Source organism: Schistocerca nitens, chromosome 6 (assembly GCF_023898315.1).
Source record: "Schistocerca nitens isolate TAMUIC-IGC-003100 chromosome 6, iqSchNite1.1, whole genome shotgun sequence".
NCBI classification, from domain to species: domain Eukaryota; kingdom Metazoa; phylum Arthropoda; class Insecta; order Orthoptera; family Acrididae; genus Schistocerca; species Schistocerca nitens.
Window position 1 is genome coordinate 114980592 of NC_064619.1, and position 18155 is coordinate 114998746.

General features: G+C 50.4%; 31 non-coding genes across 31 annotated transcripts; all 31 read right to left on the reverse strand.

The window, feature by feature from the left end:
• Positions 1-69: 69 nt before the first annotated feature.
• Positions 70-143, reverse strand: Trnan-guu (transfer RNA asparagine (anticodon GUU)). Its single transcript has one exon. It is a non-coding gene; the product is annotated as a tRNA-Asn (tRNA).
• A 333-nt stretch (positions 144-476) lies between these two features.
• Positions 477-548, reverse strand: Trnat-cgu (transfer RNA threonine (anticodon CGU)). The gene has a single exon. It is a non-coding gene; the product is annotated as a tRNA-Thr (tRNA).
• Positions 549-1235: 687 nt separating this feature from the next.
• On the reverse strand, positions 1236-1309 carry Trnan-guu (transfer RNA asparagine (anticodon GUU)). Its single transcript has one exon. It is a non-coding gene; the product is annotated as a tRNA-Asn (tRNA).
• Positions 1310-1813: 504 nt separating this feature from the next.
• Positions 1814-1885, reverse strand: Trnat-cgu (transfer RNA threonine (anticodon CGU)). The gene has a single exon. It is a non-coding gene; the product is annotated as a tRNA-Thr (tRNA).
• Positions 1886-2572: 687 nt separating this feature from the next.
• On the reverse strand, positions 2573-2646 carry Trnan-guu (transfer RNA asparagine (anticodon GUU)). Its single transcript has one exon. It is a non-coding gene; the product is annotated as a tRNA-Asn (tRNA).
• Positions 2647-2979: 333 nt separating this feature from the next.
• Positions 2980-3051, reverse strand: Trnat-cgu (transfer RNA threonine (anticodon CGU)). Its single transcript has one exon. It is a non-coding gene; the product is annotated as a tRNA-Thr (tRNA).
• Positions 3052-3738: 687 nt separating this feature from the next.
• Positions 3739-3812, reverse strand: Trnan-guu (transfer RNA asparagine (anticodon GUU)). Its single transcript has one exon. It is a non-coding gene; the product is annotated as a tRNA-Asn (tRNA).
• Positions 3813-4145: 333 nt separating this feature from the next.
• Trnat-cgu (transfer RNA threonine (anticodon CGU)) lies at positions 4146-4217 on the reverse strand. Its single transcript has one exon. It is a non-coding gene; the product is annotated as a tRNA-Thr (tRNA).
• A 687-nt stretch (positions 4218-4904) lies between these two features.
• Positions 4905-4978, reverse strand: Trnan-guu (transfer RNA asparagine (anticodon GUU)). Its single transcript has one exon. It is a non-coding gene; the product is annotated as a tRNA-Asn (tRNA).
• Positions 4979-5311: 333 nt separating this feature from the next.
• On the reverse strand, positions 5312-5383 carry Trnat-cgu (transfer RNA threonine (anticodon CGU)). Its single transcript has one exon. It is a non-coding gene; the product is annotated as a tRNA-Thr (tRNA).
• Positions 5384-6070: 687 nt separating this feature from the next.
• On the reverse strand, positions 6071-6144 carry Trnan-guu (transfer RNA asparagine (anticodon GUU)). The gene has a single exon. It is a non-coding gene; the product is annotated as a tRNA-Asn (tRNA).
• Positions 6145-6477: 333 nt separating this feature from the next.
• On the reverse strand, positions 6478-6549 carry Trnat-cgu (transfer RNA threonine (anticodon CGU)). Its single transcript has one exon. It is a non-coding gene; the product is annotated as a tRNA-Thr (tRNA).
• Positions 6550-7236: 687 nt separating this feature from the next.
• On the reverse strand, positions 7237-7310 carry Trnan-guu (transfer RNA asparagine (anticodon GUU)). Its single transcript has one exon. It is a non-coding gene; the product is annotated as a tRNA-Asn (tRNA).
• A 333-nt stretch (positions 7311-7643) lies between these two features.
• On the reverse strand, positions 7644-7715 carry Trnat-cgu (transfer RNA threonine (anticodon CGU)). Its single transcript has one exon. It is a non-coding gene; the product is annotated as a tRNA-Thr (tRNA).
• A 687-nt stretch (positions 7716-8402) lies between these two features.
• On the reverse strand, positions 8403-8476 carry Trnan-guu (transfer RNA asparagine (anticodon GUU)). The gene has a single exon. It is a non-coding gene; the product is annotated as a tRNA-Asn (tRNA).
• Positions 8477-8809: 333 nt separating this feature from the next.
• On the reverse strand, positions 8810-8881 carry Trnat-cgu (transfer RNA threonine (anticodon CGU)). Its single transcript has one exon. It is a non-coding gene; the product is annotated as a tRNA-Thr (tRNA).
• Positions 8882-9568: 687 nt separating this feature from the next.
• On the reverse strand, positions 9569-9642 carry Trnan-guu (transfer RNA asparagine (anticodon GUU)). Its single transcript has one exon. It is a non-coding gene; the product is annotated as a tRNA-Asn (tRNA).
• A 333-nt stretch (positions 9643-9975) lies between these two features.
• Trnat-cgu (transfer RNA threonine (anticodon CGU)) lies at positions 9976-10047 on the reverse strand. The gene has a single exon. It is a non-coding gene; the product is annotated as a tRNA-Thr (tRNA).
• A 687-nt stretch (positions 10048-10734) lies between these two features.
• Positions 10735-10808, reverse strand: Trnan-guu (transfer RNA asparagine (anticodon GUU)). Its single transcript has one exon. It is a non-coding gene; the product is annotated as a tRNA-Asn (tRNA).
• A 333-nt stretch (positions 10809-11141) lies between these two features.
• Positions 11142-11213, reverse strand: Trnat-cgu (transfer RNA threonine (anticodon CGU)). The gene has a single exon. It is a non-coding gene; the product is annotated as a tRNA-Thr (tRNA).
• Positions 11214-11900: 687 nt separating this feature from the next.
• On the reverse strand, positions 11901-11974 carry Trnan-guu (transfer RNA asparagine (anticodon GUU)). Its single transcript has one exon. It is a non-coding gene; the product is annotated as a tRNA-Asn (tRNA).
• A 504-nt stretch (positions 11975-12478) lies between these two features.
• On the reverse strand, positions 12479-12550 carry Trnat-cgu (transfer RNA threonine (anticodon CGU)). The gene has a single exon. It is a non-coding gene; the product is annotated as a tRNA-Thr (tRNA).
• A 687-nt stretch (positions 12551-13237) lies between these two features.
• Trnan-guu (transfer RNA asparagine (anticodon GUU)) lies at positions 13238-13311 on the reverse strand. Its single transcript has one exon. It is a non-coding gene; the product is annotated as a tRNA-Asn (tRNA).
• Positions 13312-13644: 333 nt separating this feature from the next.
• Trnat-cgu (transfer RNA threonine (anticodon CGU)) lies at positions 13645-13716 on the reverse strand. Its single transcript has one exon. It is a non-coding gene; the product is annotated as a tRNA-Thr (tRNA).
• A 687-nt stretch (positions 13717-14403) lies between these two features.
• Trnan-guu (transfer RNA asparagine (anticodon GUU)) lies at positions 14404-14477 on the reverse strand. Its single transcript has one exon. It is a non-coding gene; the product is annotated as a tRNA-Asn (tRNA).
• Positions 14478-14810: 333 nt separating this feature from the next.
• Trnat-cgu (transfer RNA threonine (anticodon CGU)) lies at positions 14811-14882 on the reverse strand. Its single transcript has one exon. It is a non-coding gene; the product is annotated as a tRNA-Thr (tRNA).
• Positions 14883-15569: 687 nt separating this feature from the next.
• Trnan-guu (transfer RNA asparagine (anticodon GUU)) lies at positions 15570-15643 on the reverse strand. The gene has a single exon. It is a non-coding gene; the product is annotated as a tRNA-Asn (tRNA).
• Positions 15644-16147: 504 nt separating this feature from the next.
• Positions 16148-16219, reverse strand: Trnat-cgu (transfer RNA threonine (anticodon CGU)). Its single transcript has one exon. It is a non-coding gene; the product is annotated as a tRNA-Thr (tRNA).
• Positions 16220-16906: 687 nt separating this feature from the next.
• Trnan-guu (transfer RNA asparagine (anticodon GUU)) lies at positions 16907-16980 on the reverse strand. Its single transcript has one exon. It is a non-coding gene; the product is annotated as a tRNA-Asn (tRNA).
• A 333-nt stretch (positions 16981-17313) lies between these two features.
• Positions 17314-17385, reverse strand: Trnat-cgu (transfer RNA threonine (anticodon CGU)). The gene has a single exon. It is a non-coding gene; the product is annotated as a tRNA-Thr (tRNA).
• A 687-nt stretch (positions 17386-18072) lies between these two features.
• Positions 18073-18146, reverse strand: Trnan-guu (transfer RNA asparagine (anticodon GUU)). Its single transcript has one exon. It is a non-coding gene; the product is annotated as a tRNA-Asn (tRNA).
• Positions 18147-18155: the final 9 nt, after the last annotated feature.

The window sequence follows — 18155 nt, forward strand, 5'->3', positions numbered from 1 at the left end:
GTCACGCTAGCTGTGTATCTCTAACAAAGTTGACGTATGTCCTCACCTCGGTGCCGGTTAAAACGATTTCGCCCCCGGGTGGGCTCGAACCGCCAACCTTTCGGTTAACAGCCGAACGCGCTAGCCGATTGCGCCACGGAGGCCTTGGCTTTGGCTCCCTTGTGCTCTGTATATCAACGCAATTCGTATACCTTCTGCAGGAATCTCGCAGAATGGTAGCATCTGCTTGCGCCTCTTCACATGGATAACGTGCATGCACACTGTAGCGAGGCTCGTAAACGAATGACATCGCCAAGCATGACATTATACTGCAAAATGCATACAAACCACTGTTGTGCCTATGCATTCAGAAAACCTCTGAGGCCAGTAGAATACTTGTCATAGGTTGTAGAACATCCCTTTCATTCAGTGTACTGCCATGTGTTAGATGCTGCTCGAGATAGCTCCGCTCCTTGCAGGAAGGTTAAAAAAATGAATGCCTTCTGTGAGGTTCGAACTCACGACCCCTGGTTTACGAGACCAGTGCTCTACCACTGAGCTAAGAAGGCGGCAGCTTAGCGTTTGCGAGCTATCCCCGAATTGTCACTTCATCATACTGAATCTTGCAGCCCTCGACCAGATATCGGATTTGGCACACAGCTGCTGCTGGGGATGTCCACATTGCCGTTTTCCAAATCTCTTGACTGTTTCGCCCTTACGATCGACGACGAGCGTCGGGCCACCAGAAGTTTGCGGTCTGCACAATCCTGACCTAGTGCACAGCTTGTGGGATAGCGTGGCTCGACTGCGAAATGCACCTTTCGGCTCCTCTCTCTGGCTACAGTATGCTGTTGTCCACAGTGGCACTGGCGTTGCCCATGGGGCTTCATGTAAGGCGACTGCACGTCTCTCGGCCAACAGCGGCCCACTGCAGACCGACACTTAAGAGACACCAAATACAAATCGACATCGAGAGACAGGCCCTGTCATATGGCAGTCGCGACGTATACGCTGAAATTGAATGTAAAGAATACGTCTTTTGTAGTGGGCGTCGCTCTACTGCAGTCACACATGGCGAATAAATAGGAAAACAGTAGAACGTCTGTGTAGGGCCATGTTTTTACCTACAGTGTCACTTGGCTGAATGTGTATAAGGCTGTGTGGCATCACTCAAACACAGCCAAATTGTCACGCTAGCTGTGTATCTCTAACAAAGTTGACGTATGTCCTCACCTCGGTGCCGGTTAAAACGATTTCGCCCCCGGGTGGGCTCGAACCACCAACCTTTCGGTTAACAGCCGAACGCGCTAGCCGATTGCGCCACGGAGGCCTTGACTTTGGCTCCCTTGTGCTCTGTATATCAACGCAATTCGTATACCTTCTGCAGGAATCTCGCAGAATGGTAGCATCTGCTTGCGCCTCTTCACATGGATAACGTGCATGCACACTGTAGCGAGGCTCGTAAACGAATGACATCGCCAAGCATGACATTATACTGCAAAATGCATACAAACCACTTGTGCTCTGTATATCAACGCAATTCGTATACCTTCTGCAGGAATCTCGCAGAATGGTAGCATCTGCTTGCGCCTCTTCACATGGATAACGTGCATGCACACTGTAGCGAGGCTCGTAAACGAATGACATCGCCAAGCATGACATTATACTGCAAAATGCATACAAACCACTGTTGTGCCTATGCATTCAGAAAACCTCTGAGGCCAGTAGAATACTTGTCATAGGTTGTAGAACATCCCTTTCATTCAGTGTACTGCCATGTGTTAGATGCTGCTCGAGATAGCTCCGCTCCTTGCAGGAAGGTTAAAGAAATGAATGCCTTCTGTGAGGTTCGAACTCACGACCCCTGGTTTACGAGACCAGTGCTCTACCACTGAGCTAAGAAGGCGGCAGCTTAGCGTTTGCGAGCTATCCCCGAATTGTCACTTCATCATACTGAATCTTGCAGCCCTCGACCAGATATCGGATTTGGCACACAGCTGCTGCTGGGGGTGTCCACATTGCCGTTTTCCAAATCTCTTGACTGTTTCGCCCTTACGATCGACGACGAGCGTCGGGGCACCAGAAGTTTGCGGTCTGCACAATCCTGACCTAGTGCACAGCTTGTGGGATAGCGTGGCTCGACTGCGAAATGCACCTTTCGGCTCCTCTCTCTGGCTACAGTATGCTGTTGTCCACAGTGGCACTGGCGTTGCCCATGGGGCTTCATGTAAGGCGACTGCACGTCTCTCGGCCAACAGCGGCCCACTGCAGACCGACACTTAAGAGACACCAAATAAAAATCGACATCGAGAGACAGGCCCTGTCATATGGCAGTCGCGACGTATACGCTGAAATTGAATGTAAAGAATACGTCTTTTGTAGTGGGCGTCGCTCTACTGCAGTCACACATGGCGAATAAATAGGAAAACAGTAGAACGTCTGTGTAGGGTCATGTTTTTACCTACAGTGTCACTTGGCTGAATGTGTATAAGGCTGTGTGGCATCACTCAAACACAGCCAAATTGTCACGCTAGCTGTGTATCTCTAACAAAGTTGACGTATGTCCTCACCTCGGTGCCGGTTAAAACGATTTCGCCCCCGGGTGGGCTCGAACCACCAACCTTTCGGTTAACAGCCGAACGCGCTAGCCGATTGCGCCACGGAGGCCTTGACTTTGGCTCCCTTGTGCTCTGTATATCAACGCAATTCGTATACCTTCTGCAGGAATCTCGCAGAATGGTAGCATCTGCTTGCGCCTCTTCACATGGATAACGTGCATGCACACTGTAGCGAGGCTCGTAAACGAATGACATCGCCAAGCATGACATTATACTGCAAAATGCATACAAACCACTGTTGTGCCTATGCATTCAGAAAACCTCTGAGGCCAGTAGAATACTTGTCATAGGTTGTAGAACATCCCTTTCATTCAGTGTACTGCCATGTGTTAGATGCTGCTCGAGATAGCTCCGCTCCTTGCAGGAAGGTTAAAAAAATGAATGCCTTCTGTGAGGTTCGAACTCACGACCCCTGGTTTACGAGACCAGTGTTCTACCACTGAGCTAAGAAGGCGGCAGCTTAGCGTTTGCGAGCTATCCCCGAATTGTCACTTCATCATACTGAATCTTGCAGCCCTCGACCAGATATCGGATTTGGCACACAGCTGCTGCTGGGGGTGTCCACATTGCCGTTTTCCAAATCTCTTGACTGTTTCGCCCTTACGATCGACGACGAGCGTCGGGCCACCAGAAGTTTGCGGTCTGCACAATCCTGACCTAGTGCACAGCTTGTGGGATAGCGTGGCTCGACTGCGAAATGCACCTTTCGGCTCCTCTCTCTGGCTACAGTATGCTGTTGTCCACAGTGGCACTGGCGTTGCCCATGGGGCTTCATGTAAGGCGACTGCACGTCTCTCGGCCAACAGCGGCCCACTGCAGACCGACACTTAAGAGACACCAAATACAAATCGACATCGAGAGACAGGCCCTGTCATATGGCAGTCGCGACGTATACGCTGAAATTGAATGTAAAGAATACGTCTTTTGTAGTGGGCGTCGCTCTACTGCAGTCACACATGGCGAATAAATAGGAAAACAGTAGAACGTCTGTGTAGGGCCATGTTTTTACCTACAGTGTCACTTGGCTGAATGTGTATAAGGCTGTGTGGCATCACTCAAACACAGCCAAATTGTCACGCTAGCTGTGTATCTCTAACAAAGTTGACGTATGTCCTCACCTCGGTGCCGGTTAAAACGATTTCGCCCCCAGGTGGGCTCGAACCGCCAACCTTTCGGTTAACAGCCGAACGCGCTAGCCGATTGCGCCACGGAGGCCTTGGCTTTGGCTCCCTTGTGCTCTGTATATCAACGCAATTCGTATACCTTCTGCAGGAATCTCGCAGAATGGTAGCATCTGCTTGCGCCTCTTCACATGGATAACGTGCATGCACACTGTAGCGAGGCTCGTAAACGAATGACATCGCCAAGCATGACATTATACTGCAAAATGCATACAAACCACTGTTGTGCCTATGCATTCAGAAAACCTCTGAGGCCAGTAGAATACTTGTCATAGGTTGTAGAACATCCCTTTCATTCAGTGTACTGCCATGTGTTAGATGCTGCTCGAGATAGCTCCGCTCCTTGCAGGAAGGTTAAAAAAATGAATGCCTTCTGTGAGGTTCGAACTCACGACCCCTGGTTTACGAGACCAGTGCTCTACCACTGAGCTAAGAAGGCGGCAGCTTAGCGTTTGCGAGCTATCCCCGAATTGTCACTTCATCATACTGAATCTTGCAGCCCTCGACCAGATATCGGATTTGGCACACAGCTGCTGCTGGGGATGTCCACATTGCCGTTTTCCAAATCTCTTGACTGTTTCGCCCTTACGATCGACGACGAGCGTCGGGCCACCAGAAGTTTGCGGTCTGCACAATCCTGACCTAGTGCACAGCTTGTGGGATAGCGTGGCTCGACTGCGAAATGCACCTTTCGGCTCCTCTCTCTGGCTACAGTATGCTGTTGTCCACAGTGGCACTGGCGTTGCCCATGGGGCTTCATGTAAGGCGACTGCACGTCTCTCGGCCAACAGCGGCCCACTGCAGACCGACACTTAAGAGACACCAAATACAAATCGACATCGAGAGACAGGCCCTGTCATATGGCAGTCGCGACGTATACGCTGAAATTGAATGTAAAGAATACGTCTTTTGTAGTGGGCGTCGCTCTACTGCAGTCACACATGGCGAATAAATAGGAAAACAGTAGAACGTCTGTGTAGGGCCATGTTTTTACCTACAGTGTCACTTGGCTGAATGTGTATAAGGCTGTGTGGCATCACTCAAACACAGCCAAATTGTCACGCTAGCTGTGTATCTCTAACAAAGTTGACGTATGTCCTCACCTCGGTGCCGGTTAAAACGATTTCGCCCCCGGGTGGGCTCGAACCACCAACCTTTCGGTTAACAGCCGAACGCGCTAGCCGATTGCGCCACGGAGGCCTTGACTTTGGCTCCCTTGTGCTCTGTATATCAACGCAATTCGTATACCTTCTGCAGGAATCTCGCAGAATGGTAGCATCTGCTTGCGCCTCTTCACATGGATAACGTGCATGCACACTGTAGCGAGGCTCGTAAACGAATGACATCGCCAAGCATGACATTATACTGCAAAATGCATACAAACCACTGTTGTGCCTATGCATTCAGAAAACCTCTGAGGCCAGTAGAATACTTGTCATAGGTTGTAGAACATCCCTTTCATTCAGTGTACTGCCATGTGTTAGATGCTGCTCGAGATAGCTCCGCTCCTTGCAGGAAGGTTAAAAAAATGAATGCCTTCTGTGAGGTTCGAACTCACGACCCCTGGTTTACGAGACCAGTGTTCTACCACTGAGCTAAGAAGGCGGCAGCTTAGCGTTTGCGAGCTATCCCCGAATTGTCACTTCATCATACTGAATCTTGCAGCCCTCGACCAGATATCGGATTTGGCACACAGCTGCTGCTGGGGGTGTCCACATTGCCGTTTTCCAAATCTCTTGACTGTTTCGCCCTTACGATCGACGACGAGCGTCGGGCCACCAGAAGTTTGCGGTCTGCACAATCCTGACCTAGTGCACAGCTTGTGGGATAGCGTGGCTCGACTGCGAAATGCACCTTTCGGCTCCTCTCTCTGGCTACAGTATGCTGTTGTCCACAGTGGCACTGGCGTTGCCCATGGGGCTTCATGTAAGGCGACTGCACGTCTCTCGGCCAACAGCGGCCCACTGCAGACCGACACTTAAGAGACACCAAATACAAATCGACATCGAGAGACAGGCCCTGTCATATGGCAGTCGCGACGTATACGCTGAAATTGAATGTAAAGAATACGTCTTTTGTAGTGGGCGTCGCTCTACTGCAGTCACACATGGCGAATAAATAGGAAAACAGTAGAACGTCTGTGTAGGGCCATGTTTTTACCTACAGTGTCACTTGGCTGAATGTGTATAAGGCTGTGTGGCATCACTCAAACACAGCCAAATTGTCACGCTAGCTGTGTATCTCTAACAAAGTTGACGTATGTCCTCACCTCGGTGCCGGTTAAAACGATTTCGCCCCCGGGTGGGCTCGAACCACCAACCTTTCGGTTAACAGCCGAACGCGCTAGCCGATTGCGCCACGGAGGCCTTGACTTTGGCTCCCTTGTGCTCTGTATATCAACGCAATTCGTATACCTTCTGCAGGAATCTCGCAGAATGGTAGCATCTGCTTGCGCCTCTTCACATGGATAACGTGCATGCACACTGTAGCGAGGCTCGTAAACGAATGACATCGCCAAGCATGACATTATACTGCAAAATGCATACAAACCACTGTTGTGCCTATGCATTCAGAAAACCTCTGAGGCCAGTAGAATACTTGTCATAGGTTGTAGAACATCCCTTTCATTCAGTGTACTGCCATGTGTTAGATGCTGCTCGAGATAGCTCCGCTCCTTGCAGGAAGGTTAAAAAAATGAATGCCTTCTGTGAGGTTCGAACTCACGACCCCTGGTTTACGAGACCAGTGTTCTACCACTGAGCTAAGAAGGCGGCAGCTTAGCGTTTGCGAGCTATCCCCGAATTGTCACTTCATCATACTGAATCTTGCAGCCCTCGACCAGATATCGGATTTGGCACACAGCTGCTGCTGGGGGTGTCCACATTGCCGTTTTCCAAATCTCTTGACTGTTTCGCCCTTACGATCGACGACGAGCGTCGGGCCACCAGAAGTTTGCGGTCTGCACAATCCTGACCTAGTGCACAGCTTGTGGGATAGCGTGGCTCGACTGCGAAATGCACCTTTCGGCTCCTCTCTCTGGCTACAGTATGCTGTTGTCCACAGTGGCACTGGCGTTGCCCATGGGGCTTCATGTAAGGCGACTGCACGTCTCTCGGCCAACAGCGGCCCACTGCAGACCGACACTTAAGAGACACCAAATACAAATCGACATCGAGAGACAGGCCCTGTCATATGGCAGTCGCGACGTATACGCTGAAATTGAATGTAAAGAATACGTCTTTTGTAGTGGGCGTCGCTCTACTGCAGTCACACATGGCGAATAAATAGGAAAACAGTAGAACGTCTGTGTAGGGCCATGTTTTTACCTACAGTGTCACTTGGCTGAATGTGTATAAGGCTGTGTGGCATCACTCAAACACAGCCAAATTGTCACGCTAGCTGTGTATCTCTAACAAAGTTGACGTATGTCCTCACCTCGGTGCCGGTTAAAACGATTTCGCCCCCGGGTGGGCTCGAACCACCAACCTTTCGGTTAACAGCCGAACGCGCTAGCCGATTGCGCCACGGAGGCCTTGACTTTGGCTCCCTTGTGCTCTGTATATCAACGCAATTCGTATACCTTCTGCAGGAATCTCGCAGAATGGTAGCATCTGCTTGCGCCTCTTCACATGGATAACGTGCATGCACACTGTAGCGAGGCTCGTAAACGAATGACATCGCCAAGCATGACATTATACTGCAAAATGCATACAAACCACTGTTGTGCCTATGCATTCAGAAAACCTCTGAGGCCAGTAGAATACTTGTCATAGGTTGTAGAACATCCCTTTCATTCAGTGTACTGCCATGTGTTAGATGCTGCTCGAGATAGCTCCGCTCCTTGCAGGAAGGTTAAAAAAATGAATGCCTTCTGTGAGGTTCGAACTCACGACCCCTGGTTTACGAGACCAGTGTTCTACCACTGAGCTAAGAAGGCGGCAGCTTAGCGTTTGCGAGCTATCCCCGAATTGTCACTTCATCATACTGAATCTTGCAGCCCTCGACCAGATATCGGATTTGGCACACAGCTGCTGCTGGGGGTGTCCACATTGCCGTTTTCCAAATCTCTTGACTGTTTCGCCCTTACGATCGACGACGAGCGTCGGGCCACCAGAAGTTTGCGGTCTGCACAATCCTGACCTAGTGCACAGCTTGTGGGATAGCGTGGCTCGACTGCGAAATGCACCTTTCGGCTCCTCTCTCTGGCTACAGTATGCTGTTGTCCACAGTGGCACTGGCGTTGCCCATGGGGCTTCATGTAAGGCGACTGCACGTCTCTCGGCCAACAGCGGCCCACTGCAGACCGACACTTAAGAGACACCAAATACAAATCGACATCGAGAGACAGGCCCTGTCATATGGCAGTCGCGACGTATACGCTGAAATTGAATGTAAAGAATACGTCTTTTGTAGTGGGCGTCGCTCTACTGCAGTCACACATGGCGAATAAATAGGAAAACAGTAGAACGTCTGTGTAGGGCCATGTTTTTACCTACAGTGTCACTTGGCTGAATGTGTATAAGGCTGTGTGGCATCACTCAAACACAGCCAAATTGTCACGCTAGCTGTGTATCTCTAACAAAGTTGACGTATGTCCTCACCTCGGTGCCGGTTAAAACGATTTCGCCCCCGGGTGGGCTCGAACCGCCAACCTTTCGGTTAACAGCCGAACGCGCTAGCCGATTGCGCCACGGAGGCCTTGGCTTTGGCTCCCTTGTGCTCTGTATATCAACGCAATTCGTATACCTTCTGCAGGAATCTCGCAGAATGGTAGCATCTGCTTGCGCCTCTTCACATGGATAACGTGCATGCACACTGTAGCGAGGCTCGTAAACGAATGACATCGCCAAGCATGACATTATACTGCAAAATGCATACAAACCACTGTTGTGCCTATGCATTCAGAAAACCTCTGAGGCCAGTAGAATACTTGTCATAGGTTGTAGAACATCCCTTTCATTCAGTGTACTGCCATGTGTTAGATGCTGCTCGAGATAGCTCCGCTCCTTGCAGGAAGGTTAAAAAAATGAATGCCTTCTGTGAGGTTCGAACTCACGACCCCTGGTTTACGAGACCAGTGCTCTACCACTGAGCTAAGAAGGCGGCAGCTTAGCGTTTGCGAGCTATCCCCGAATTGTCACTTCATCATACTGAATCTTGCAGCCCTCGACCAGATATCGGATTTGGCACACAGCTGCTGCTGGGGATGTCCACATTGCCGTTTTCCAAATCTCTTGACTGTTTCGCCCTTACGATCGACGACGAGCGTCGGGCCACCAGAAGTTTGCGGTCTGCACAATCCTGACCTAGTGCACAGCTTGTGGGATAGCGTGGCTCGACTGCGAAATGCACCTTTCGGCTCCTCTCTCTGGCTACAGTATGCTGTTGTCCACAGTGGCACTGGCGTTGCCCATGGGGCTTCATGTAAGGCGACTGCACGTCTCTCGGCCAACAGCGGCCCACTGCAGACCGACACTTAAGAGACACCAAATACAAATCGACATCGAGAGACAGGCCCTGTCATATGGCAGTCGCGACGTATACGCTGAAATTGAATGTAAAGAATACGTCTTTTGTAGTGGGCGTCGCTCTACTGCAGTCACACATGGCGAATAAATAGGAAAACAGTAGAACGTCTGTGTAGGGCCATGTTTTTACCTACAGTGTCACTTGGCTGAATGTGTATAAGGCTGTGTGGCATCACTCAAACACAGCCAAATTGTCACGCTAGCTGTGTATCTCTAACAAAGTTGACGTATGTCCTCACCTCGGTGCCGGTTAAAACGATTTCGCCCCCGGGTGGGCTCGAACCACCAACCTTTCGGTTAACAGCCGAACGCGCTAGCCGATTGCGCCACGGAGGCCTTGACTTTGGCTCCCTTGTGCTCTGTATATCAACGCAATTCGTATACCTTCTGCAGGAATCTCGCAGAATGGTAGCATCTGCTTGCGCCTCTTCACATGGATAACGTGCATGCACACTGTAGCGAGGCTCGTAAACGAATGACATCGCCAAGCATGACATTATACTGCAAAATGCATACAAACCACTGTTGTGCCTATGCATTCAGAAAACCTCTGAGGCCAGTAGAATACTTGTCATAGGTTGTAGAACATCCCTTTCATTCAGTGTACTGCCATGTGTTAGATGCTGCTCGAGATAGCTCCGCTCCTTGCAGGAAGGTTAAAAAAATGAATGCCTTCTGTGAGGTTCGAACTCACGACCCCTGGTTTACGAGACCAGTGTTCTACCACTGAGCTAAGAAGGCGGCAGCTTAGCGTTTGCGAGCTATCCCCGAATTGTCACTTCATCATACTGAATCTTGCAGCCCTCGACCAGATATCGGATTTGGCACACAGCTGCTGCTGGGGGTGTCCACATTGCCGTTTTCCAAATCTCTTGACTGTTTCGCCCTTACGATCGACGACGAGCGTCGGGCCACCAGAAGTTTGCGGTCTGCACAATCCTGACCTAGTGCACAGCTTGTGGGATAGCGTGGCTCGACTGCGAAATGCACCTTTCGGCTCCTCTCTCTGGCTACAGTATGCTGTTGTCCACAGTGGCACTGGCGTTGCCCATGGGGCTTCATGTAAGGCGACTGCACGTCTCTCGGCCAACAGCGGCCCACTGCAGACCGACACTTAAGAGACACCAAATACAAATCGACATCGAGAGACAGGCCCTGTCATATGGCAGTCGCGACGTATACGCTGAAATTGAATGTAAAGAATACGTCTTTTGTAGTGGGCGTCGCTCTACTGCAGTCACACATGGCGAATAAATAGGAAAACAGTAGAACGTCTGTGTAGGGCCATGTTTTTACCTACAGTGTCACTTGGCTGAATGTGTATAAGGCTGTGTGGCATCACTCAAACACAGCCAAATTGTCACGCTAGCTGTGTATCTCTAACAAAGTTGACGTATGTCCTCACCTCGGTGCCGGTTAAAACGATTTCGCCCCCGGGTGGGCTCGAACCACCAACCTTTCGGTTAACAGCCGAACGCGCTAGCCGATTGCGCCACGGAGGCCTTGACTTTGGTTCCCTTGTGCTCTGTATATCAACGCAATTCGTATACCTTCTGCAGGAATCTCGCAGAATGGTAGCATCTGCTTGCGCCTCTTCACATGGATAACGTGCATGCACACTGTAGCGAGGCTCGTAAACGAATGACATCGCCAAGCATGACATTATACTGCAAAATGCATACAAACCACTATTGTGCCTATGCATTCAGAAAACCTCTGAGGCCAGTAGAATACTTGTCATAGGTTGTAGAACATCCCTTTCATTCAGTGTACTGCCATGTGTTAGATGCTGCTCGAGATAGCTCCGCTCCTTGCAGGAAGGTTAAAAAAATGAATGCCTTCTGTGAGGTTCGAACTCACGACCCCTGGTTTACGAGACCAGTGTTCTACCACTGAGCTAAGAAGGCGGCAGCTTAGCGTTTGCGAGCTATCCCCGAATTGTCACTTCATCATACTGAATCTTGCAGCCCTCGACCAGATATCGGATTTGGCACACAGCTGCTGCTGGGGGTGTCCACATTGCCGTTTTCCAAATCTCTTGACTGTTTCGCCCTTACGATCGACGACGAGCGTCGGGCCACCAGAAGTTTGCGGTCTGCACAATCCTGACCTAGTGCACAGCTTGTGGGATAGCGTGGCTCGACTGCGAAATGCACCTTTCGGCTCCTCTCTCTGGCTACAGTATGCTGTTGTCCACAGTGGCACTGGCGTTGCCCATGGGGCTTCATGTAAGGCGACTGCACGTCTCTCGGCCAACAGCGGCCCACTGCAGACCGACACTTAAGAGACACCAAATACAAATCGACATCGAGAGACAGGCCCTGTCATATGGCAGTCGCGACGTATACGCTGAAATTGAATGTAAAGAATACGTCTTTTGTAGTGGGCGTCGCTCTACTGCAGTCACACATGGCGAATAAATAGGAAAACAGTAGAACGTCTGTGTAGGGCCATGTTTTTACCTACAGTGTCACTTGGCTGAATGTGTATAAGGCTGTGTGGCATCACTCAAACACAGCCAAATTGTCACGCTAGCTGTGTATCTCTAACAAAGTTGACGTATGTCCTCACCTCGGTGCCGGTTAAAACGATTTCGCCCCCGGGTGGGCTCGAACCACCAACCTTTCGGTTAACAGCCGAACGCGCTAGCCGATTGCGCCACGGAGGCCTTGACTTTGGCTCCCTTGTGCTCTGTATATCAACGCAATTCGTATACCTTCTGCAGGAATCTCGCAGAATGGTAGCATCTGCTTGCGCCTCTTCACATGGATAACGTGCATGCACACTGTAGCGAGGCTCGTAAACGAATGACATCGCCAAGCATGACATTATACTGCAAAATGCATACAAACCACTTGTGCTCTGTATATCAACGCAATTCGTATACCTTCTGCAGGAATCTGGCAGAATGGTAGCATCTGCTTGCGCCTCTTCACATGGATAACGTGCATGCACACTGTAGCGAGGCTCGTAAACGAATGACATCGCCAAGCATGACATTATACTGCAAAATGCATACAAACCACTGTTGTGCCTATGCATTCAGAAAACCTCTGAGGCCAGTAGAATACTTGTCATAGGTTGTAGAACATCCCTTTCATTCAGTGTACTGCCATGTGTTAGATGCTGCTCGAGATAGCTCCGCTCCTTGCAGGAAGGTTAAAAAAATGAATGCGTTCTGTGAGGTTCGAACTCACGACCCCTGGTTTACGAGACCAGTGCTCTACCACTGAGCTAAGAAGGCGGCAGCTTAGCGTTTGCGAGCTATCCCCGAATTGTCACTTCATCATACTGAATCTTGCAGCCCTCGACCAGATATCGGATTTGGCACACAGCTGCTGCTGGGGGTGTCCACATTGCCGTTTTCCAAATCTCTTGACTGTTTCGCCCTTACGATCGACGACGAGCGTCGGGCCACCAGAAGTTTGCGGTCTGCACAATCCTGACCTAGTGCACAGCTTGTGGGATAGCGTGGCTCGACTGCGAAATGCACCTTTCGGCTCCTCTCTCTGGCTACAGTATGCTGTTGTCCACAGTGGCACTGGCGTTGCCCATGGGGCTTCATGTAAGGCGACTGCACGTCTCTCGGCCAACAGCGGCCCACTGCAGACCGACACTTAAGAGACACCAAATACAAATCGACATCGAGAGACAGGCCCTGTCATATGGCAGTCGCGACGTATACGCTGAAATTGAATGTAAAGAATACGTCTTTTGTAGTGGGCGTCGCTCTACTGCAGTCACACATGGCGAATAAATAGGAAAACAGTAGAACGTCTGTGTAGGGCCATGTTTTTACCTACAGTGTCACTTGGCTGAATGTGTATAAGGCTGTGTGGCATCACTCAAACACAGCCAAATTGTCACGCTAGCTGTGTATCTCTAACAAAGTTGACGTATGTCCTCACCTCGGTGCCGGTTAAAACGATTTCGCCCCCGGGTGGGCTCGAACCACCAACCTTTCGGTTAACAGCCGAACGCGCTAGCCGATTGCGCCACGGAGGCCTTGACTTTGGCTCCCTTGTGCTCTGTATATCAACGCAATTCGTATACCTTCTGCAGGAATCTCGCAGAATGGTAGCATCTGCTTGCGCCTCTTCACATGGATAACGTGCATGCACACTGTAGCGAGGCTCGTAAACGAATGACATCGCCAAGCATGACATTATACTGCAAAATGCATACAAACCACTGTTGTGCCTATGCATTCAGAAAACCTCTGAGGCCAGTAGAATACTTGTCATAGGTTGTAGAACATCCCTTTCATTCAGTGTACTGCCATGTGTTAGATGCTGCTCGAGATAGCTCCGCTCCTTGCAGGAAGGTTAAAAAAATGAATGCCTTCTGTGAGGTTCGAACTCACGACCCCTGGTTTACGAGACCAGTGTTCTACCACTGAGCTAAGAAGGCGGCAGCTTAGCGTTTGCGAGCTATCCCCGAATTGTCACTTCATCATACTGAATCTTGCAGCCCTCGACCAGATATCGGATTTGGCACACAGCTGCTGCTGGGGGTGTCCACATTGCCGTTTTCCAAATCTCTTGACTGTTTCGCCCTTACGATCGACGACGAGCGTCGGGCCACCAGAAGTTTGCGGTCTGCACAATCCTGACCTAGTGCACAGCTTGTGGGATAGCGTGGCTCGACTGCGAAATGCACCTTTCGGCTCCTCTCTCTGGCTACAGTATGCTGTTGTCCACAGTGGCACTGGCGTTGCCCATGGGGCTTCATGTAAGGCGACTGCACGTCTCTCGGCCAACAGCGGCCCACTGCAGACCGACACTTAAGAGACACCAAATACAAATCGACATCGAGAGACAGGCCCTGTCATATGGCAGTCGCGACGTATACGCTGAAATTGAATGTAAAGAATACGTCTTTTGTAGTGGGCGTCGCTCTACTGCAGTCACACATGGCGAATAAATAGGAAAACAGTAGAACGTCTGTGTAGGGCCATGTTTTTACCTACAGTGTCACTTGGCTGAATGTGTATAAGGCTGTGTGGCATCACTCAAACACAGCCAAATTGTCACGCTAGCTGTGTATCTCTAACAAAGTTGACGTATGTCCTCACCTCGGTGCCGGTTAAAACGATTTCGCCCCCGGGTGGGCTCGAACCGCCAACCTTTCGGTTAACAGCCGAACGCGCTAGCCGATTGCGCCACGGAGGCCTTGGCTTTGGCTCCCTTGTGCTCTGTATATCAACGCAATTCGTATACCTTCTGCAGGAATCTCGCAGAATGGTAGCATCTGCTTGCGCCTCTTCACATGGATAACGTGCATGCACACTGTAGCGAGGCTCGTAAACGAATGACATCGCCAAGCATGACATTATACTGCAAAATGCATACAAACCACTGTTGTGCCTATGCATTCAGAAAACCTCTGAGGCCAGTAGAATACTTGTCATAGGTTGTAGAACATCCCTTTCATTCAGTGTACTGCCATGTGTTAGATGCTGCTCGAGATAGCTCCGCTCCTTGCAGGAAGGTTAAAAAAATGAATGCCTTCTGTGAGGTTCGAACTCACGACCCCTGGTTTACGAGACCAGTGTTCTACCACTGAGCTAAGAAGGCGGCAGCTTAGCGTTTGCGAGCTATCCCCTAATTGTCACTTCATCATACTGAATCTTGCAGCCCTCGACCAGATATCGGATTTGGCACACAGCTGCTGCTGGGGGTGTCCACATTGCCGTTTTCCAAATCTCTTGACTGTTTCGCCCTTACGATCGACGACGAGCGTCGGGCCACCAGAAGTTTGCGGTCTGCACAATCCTGACCTAGTGCACAGCTTGTGGGATAGCGTGGCTCGACTGCGAAATGCACCTTTCGGCTCCTCTCTCTGGCTACAGTATGCTGTTGTCCACAGTGGCACTGGCGTTGCCCATGGGGCTTCATGTAAGGCGACTGCACGTCTCTCGGCCAACAGCGGCCCACTGCAGACCGACACTTAAGAGACACCAAATACAAATCGACATCGAGAGACAGGCCCTGTCATATGGCAGTCGCGACGTATACGCTGAAATTGAATGTAAAGAATACGTCTTTTGTAGTGGGCGTCGCTCTACTGCAGTCACACATGGCGAATAAATAGGAAAACAGTAGAACGTCTGTGTAGGGCCATGTTTTTACCTACAGTGTCACTTGGCTGAATGTGTATAAGGCTGTGTGGCATCACTCAAACACAGCCAAATTGTCACGCTAGCTGTGTATCTCTAACAAAGTTGACGTATGTCCTCACCTCGGTGCCGGTTAAAACGATTTCGCCCCCGGGTGGGCTCGAACCACCAACCTTTCGGTTAACAGCCGAACGCGCTAGCCGATTGCGCCACGGAGGCCTTGACTTTGGCTCCCTTGTGCTCTGTATATCAACGCAATTCGTATACCTTCTGCAGGAATCTCGCAGAATGGTAGCATCTGCTTGCGCCTCTTCACATGGATAACGTGCATGCACACTGTAGCGAGGCTCGTAAACGAATGACATCGCCAAGCATGACATTATACTGCAAAATGCATACAAACCACTTGTGCTCTGTATATCAACGCAATTCGTATACCTTCTGCAGGAATCTCGCAGAATGGTAGCATCTGCTTGCGCCTCTTCACATGGATAACGTGCATGCACACTGTAGCGAGGCTCGTAAACGAATGACATCGCCAAGCATGACATTATACTGCAAAATGCATACAAACCACTGTTGTGCCTATGCATTCAGAAAACCTCTGAGGCCAGTAGAATACTTGTCATAGGTTGTAGAACATCCCTTTCATTCAGTGTACTGCCATGTGTTAGATGCTGCTCGAGATAGCTCCGCTCCTTGCAGGAAGGTTAAAAAAATGAAAGCCTTCTGTGAGGTTCGAACTCACGACCCCTGGTTTACGAGACCAGTGTTCTACCACTGAGCTAAGAAGGCGGCAGCTTAGCGTTTGCGAGCTATCCCCGAATTGTCACTTCATCATACTGAATCTTGCAGCCCTCGACCAGATATCGGATTTGGCACACAGCTGCTGCTGTGGGTGTCCACATTGCCGTTTTCCAAATCTCTTGACTGTTTCGCCCTTACGATCGACGACGAGCGTCGGGCCACCAGAAGTTTGCGGTCTGCACAATCCTGACCTAGTGCACAGCTTGTGGGATAGCGTGGCTCGACTGCGAAATGCACCTTTCGGCTCCTCTCTCTGGCTACAGTATGCTGTTGTCCACAGTGGCACTGGCGTTGCCCATGGGGCTTCATGTAAGGCGACTGCACGTCTCTCGGCCAACAGCGGCCCACTGCAGACCGACACTTAAGAGACACCAAATACAAATCGACATCGAGAGACAGGCCCTGTCATATGGCAGTCGCGACGTATACGCTGAAATTGAATGTAAAGAATACGTCTTTTGTAGTGGGCGTCGCTCTACTGCAGTCACACATGGCGAATAAATAGGAAAACAGTAGAACGTCTGTGTAGGGCCATGTTTTTACCTACAGTGTCACTTGGCTGAATGTGTATAAGGCTGTGTGGCATCACTCAAACACAGCCAAATTGTCACGCTAGCTGTGTATCTCTAACAAAGTTGACGTATGTCCTCACCTCGGTGCCGGTTAAAACGATTTCGCCCCCGGGTGGGCTCGAACCACCAACCTTTCGGTTAACAGCCGAACGCGCTAGCCGATTGCGCCACGGAGGCCTTGACTTTGGCTCCCTTGTGCTCTGTATATCAACGCAATTCGTATACCTTCTGCAGGAATCTCGCAGAATGGTAGCATCTGCTTGCGCCTCTTCACATGGATAACGTGCATGCACACTGTAGCGAGGCTCGTAAACGAATGACATCGCCAAGCATGACATTATACTGCAAAATGCATACAAACCACTGTTGTGCCTATGCATTCAGAAAACCTCTGAGGCCAGTAGAATACTTGTCATAGGTTGTAGAACATCCCTTTCATTCAGTGTACTGCCATGTGTTAGATGCTGCTCGAGATAGCTCCGCTCCTTGCAGGAAGGTTAAAAAAATGAATGCCTTCTGTGAGGTTCGAACTCACGACCCCTGGTTTACGAGACCAGTGTTCTACCACTGAGCTAAGAAGGCGGCAGCTTAGCGTTTGCGAGCTATCCCCGAATTGTCACTTCATCATACTGAATCTTGCAGCCCTCGACCAGATATCGGATTTGGCACACAGCTGCTGCTGGGGGTGTCCACATTGCCGTTTTCCAAATCTCTTGACTGTTTCGCCCTTACGATCGACGACGAGCGTCGGGCCACCAGAAGTTTGCGGTCTGCACAATCCTGACCTAGTGCACAGCTTGTGGGATAGCGTGGCTCGACTGCGAAATGCACCTTTCGGCTCCTCTCTCTGGCTACAGTATGCTGTTGTCCACAGTGGCACTGGCGTTGCCCATGGGGCTTCATGTAAGGCGACTGCACGTCTCTCGGCCAACAGCGGCCCACTGCAGACCGACACTTAAGAGACACCAAATACAAATCGACATCGAGAGACAGGCCCTGTCATATGGCAGTCGCGACGTATACGCTGAAATTGAATGTAAAGAATACGTCTTTTGTAGTGGGCGTCGCTCTACTGCAGTCACACATGGCGAATAAATAGGAAAACAGTAGAACGTCTGTGTAGGGCCATGTTTTTACCTACAGTGTCACTTGGCTGAATGTGTATAAGGCTGTGTGGCATCACTCAAACACAGCCAAATTGTCACGCTAGCTGTGTATCTCTAACAAAGTTGACGTATGTCCTCACCTCGGTGCCGGTTAAAACGATTTCGCCCCCGGGTGGGCTCGAACCGCCAACCTTTCGGTTAACAGCCGAACGCGCTAGCCGATTGCGCCACGGAGGCCTTGGCTTT